A 4,453-nucleotide genomic window follows, 5' to 3' on the forward strand; every position below is an offset into this window, starting at 1 on the left:
CGGTACCGGTTTCAGCCGGTTCCCCGGTCCATATGCCCATCCCTAGTTCCCTTAAATTTTTCCGATAAATATAAATTTAGTGGGATTTACAAAACATTTTAAAAAATTAAAAGGTTAAAAAGTATAATTTTTTTTAAAAAAAGTACAGATTTAAAGTGCCACCGGAAAACCACCACCCGACACTTAAATATATAAATTAATAAAATAGATTAAGATTATTTGTTTCTATAAAATTTCATATTACACCTTTTTTTCACTATATTATATATATATATATATATATATATATATATATATATATATATATATATATATATATATATATATATATATATATATATATATATATGTATATATACACGTTATGAATAGTGTATTTTGTATACTTTATGATTTTGTCACACTAATTTATGGAGGTTGGCAATTTTGGTCAATACCTTTCCTTCACAATCTCTCGTTTCTAATTGAATGCTTACACAAATACTTACATATGTCCATTTTGTGACCTCTTGTTACTTCTTCAGCTTCATCATCTCCCTCACCCAATCATCTTTCACCTCCACCACAAAAACCCTCACAACGCATCCATTTTTTGCAACCTTAAATCTTGTCGTCATCACCACCGTTCATCGCTACAACCGCTACCAGACCTTACCATTCTTCTCCCCCTTTAAGATCCACCAAGTCGTTGTCGCCTTCATCACAACCACTGTCACCGCCAATTACCACGACTACTTGCACGCCAATTACCACTCACCGTCGTTTGCTTCTCTATCATTTGCTTCCCCACTATTGATGATTTCTCCCTCATCAAGAAGATTCATATCTCACCCTCACCCTAAAACCATACAGGACTGCAACCACCGCATAATGTCATTGTCACCGCTTATTTTCTTTCTTTAAATCTCCCACAAACTCATCGCCTTCAAACACACACACACACACTCTCTCTCTCTCTCCCCCCCCCCCTCTCTCTCCACTCATTGTCGTTGTCGCAATGTAACATCCACAACCATCACACCTTCACCTCCATCCGGGATTCATCTTTATCGTGCCTTCACCATTGCATAACCACCACAATCACACATCTTCCTTGATCACCTGAAGCAATATTTAAGGTTAATGTAAGACTTTTCCAATGTTAATAAATTTTTTGGTTACTTTTGTATTGAATTTTGCTATTTAAAAGCTTGTTATGCCTTTTTTATTTATTTCGATAACTCTTGATTGTTTGATTTCGATTTTAAGGGTCACAAGTATTTGATTAAGGTGTCTAAGCCAATAACTAAACTGATATATGTTTGAATTAAAAGTGAAGTCATTTTTGGGTTGCCCTCATAACGAGTAACTGAATAGAAGGACTTTTGGAGAGAGGCCGATTTGGTAATTTAATATATGATTAATAAATTAAATTAGAAATTGAGATAAATTATTTATTAATATATTATATGATTAATATATTAATTTAAAATGATAATTATTTATTAAGAATTAATCAGACAAATAGAATTAATTTCGTGTTAATTAGAAACAGTTGAAACTGCATGGGCTAAGATGTAATTGTTCAATAGTTGAACAAGAGAGGTTTCAGAACCTTCCCAAGAGGGGGACGGTTTTTGGGAAGCTTGTTATGTTTTCTATAATGGTTCCTTATAGATAAATAAGGATTTGGATAATTACGTAATTTAAGATATTATTATAATATTCAATTACGGTTATTTAATGCTTCCTTATTAGCTATAAATAGGACCCTTAGGGTACGTAATTTTTGTGCACTCCTCTTTACTCCCATAGAGTCGAAAATTTGCTCTACTTCTCCTCTTTCCTAAAGTCTTCTAGTTGTTAGGGTTTTGGGTACAAGCCATTAGATGCATTCAAGTTTCTAGGGCTTGCTTTCCAAGTAAATTCAAGAAGGATTTGATTTGATTATTTTAAAATAATCAAAGGTATGTATCCCTATTCCTATGTAAATTTCAATTACAGTAGGGTTTCCCTAGGGTTTCTTGATATTCTTTGTTTATTGCTATCAGTAGATAAAACATAGATCATTTATAGGTTTCATGTGAACTTAAGGGTTTAAGTGTTTTTCAGCTCATATGTAATTTTTTAAAACCTAGAATACCCATCAGTGGTATCAGAGCCTTAGTTTCTATTTCTATAACCTAGAATACACGGGTGTATGCACTGCGATCGTCCCGAGCTCTTCATTTGAAAACTGGAGTACCTGAAACATAAATTGAAAATCGTAAGCACAAAGCTTAGTGAGTTCCCAAAAATACCACATACCATACAAGAGAATACAATAAACATATAGTGGGCCCCACCCGTCATCGGACCCCGCCAGGATACTGTCGAGCATATATGGGTGTTGGCCTCCACTTCGGTCTATTACAACAGAATACCGTCGAGCATATCTGGGTGTTGGTCTCCCTTTTGGTCTATTTCAACCAGATACTGCCGAGCATATATGGGTGCTGGCCTCCCCTTAGGTTATTTCAACCGGATACTGAGTCTATTTCACCCCTACCACTACCACATAATAGCATACGCAAATAATCACAGAGATACATAGCATACAGATATCCATCAGGCCACGCCCGGCATCAAGCCTTGACCCGAAAAAACATATAAACACAGCACATGCAAGATTCACGAAGACAACTAGCATACTAACAACATAATGTAAACATGGCCCGGCCTTGGTGCCGTCGACCCATTAAACTCGGTAAGGAAACTCACCTCGAGTACGTACTTTGGGCGTACAACTCCCAAGCCCGCGTTCCAGTTTTCCATCCCTACGTTGGGCGTACCCCAACCTACACTGGTTATACTCACGCGCACGCCACCTTTGCATGCATGGGTTGAAATTCATGCTTTTTCTACCAAGGACCAACTCTGCCAATAACTTCAAAATATCATAACTCCCTCATTCTAGATTTGTTTCTAATGAACATTATATCAATGAAAAGGTGGCGAGAAGCCCTACGCTCCTAACAACACACCCAAGCCTTCAAACCTCCCAAACGAAACCCAAAATCTATAAAATACCAAGATACCCAATTATAATCATACCCTTGGCTCCGAAGACATACTCGAATACTTGGATCACTTATACCATGGCAACAACATCCGAAATGGGCTAAATCCTTCCTTTCTCAAAGCCCTAAGCCTCATGACAACTGTTGACTTGGTCGCAACCTCAGGCAACGAAGCAAATCTGAAACCGAGTGTCACAACTCTCCCCCACTTAAATTAGATTTCGTCCTCGAAATTGTTCCTTACTAAAACCCATATCGAATCAAACAATCTGAGGAACGCAACCGAAGATTTGGCGCATAAGACAACCTTGCCAAGATAACCGAAATTCCATCCCGAAGAAAGAAAACCTTAAACTCCCACAAGACCACTTCTGCTCATCTGAAGTCTGAAATCTATAATGGTCTGCCTCCCAAACAGACCGCGCGTGCTGAAATATTATCATGTCAAAACCTCACCGAACAACTTGCCGACCATAATGCTTCCAACCCTGATTACCTTGATGCGACCTACGAAAAAAAAAGCTGCTAACCATAACCAGCTGCGTAATCCTTATACTTCGCAGAAGGCTCAAATAATCCTTTGAGTAGAAAATTCATCCCTGTAACGGTTAGACTCAAATGAGAGCTGTGCGACAAGGTCAAATCAATTACTCTGAGACTATTTAATCCAACTACAAGTGACTTAGCACTTTCAACCAACAAGATACTACATACACATCAATCCTTAAATCACTATTTTTGTCGGAAACATTTTGCTGCCTCTTATCTACTTTCAAATGAACCGAGACCTCCCTAGTCCAACTTATATGCCAACTATCTGGAATATTGGATTCCCGCCCGACTGTTGAGCCAAAGAACTGTTGGATTAGTGTCTAAGTCCATAACTATTTTGGTATGTACTTGACCCGATTATGAGCATGGTCCTTTTGGGTTGCCTTCACTATAGCAATATGTAGGATGATTTAAGGAGAGAAAGGTTTAAATATGATTTATTAATATATTATGAGAATAATATATTAAAGGAGAAATCATATTGTTTAATTAATATTAGTCAAGAATTAATTGTTAATTAATTTTGTGGCTAAAAGAGATTAATTAAACTTAGGGGACTGAAGTTGTAATTATAAGATAATTATAATTGGGCTATGGATCACCAAATAATATATAGGTTGGACGAATTCTATGGGTAGCCCATTAGAAATCGTCCAAGGGATATGTTTAAGGAGTCCATGGGCTGCTTAGGGCCTAAGCAGTCAAATTAGGGTTTCCTAGTTGTAAACCCTAATAGCCTACATGTATATAAAGGGCCCCTATGCCCCAAAAACGTGAACAAGTCTTCCATTAGGGTTTCCAGCCGTTTTTGGTGCCTCCCTTTCTTCTCCTCTTCATCCAAGTTGCATATGGTGTTTGTGACT

Source organism: Lactuca sativa, chromosome 6 (genome assembly GCF_002870075.4).
Source record: "Lactuca sativa cultivar Salinas chromosome 6, Lsat_Salinas_v11, whole genome shotgun sequence".
Lineage (NCBI taxonomy): Eukaryota > Viridiplantae > Streptophyta > Magnoliopsida > Asterales > Asteraceae > Lactuca > Lactuca sativa.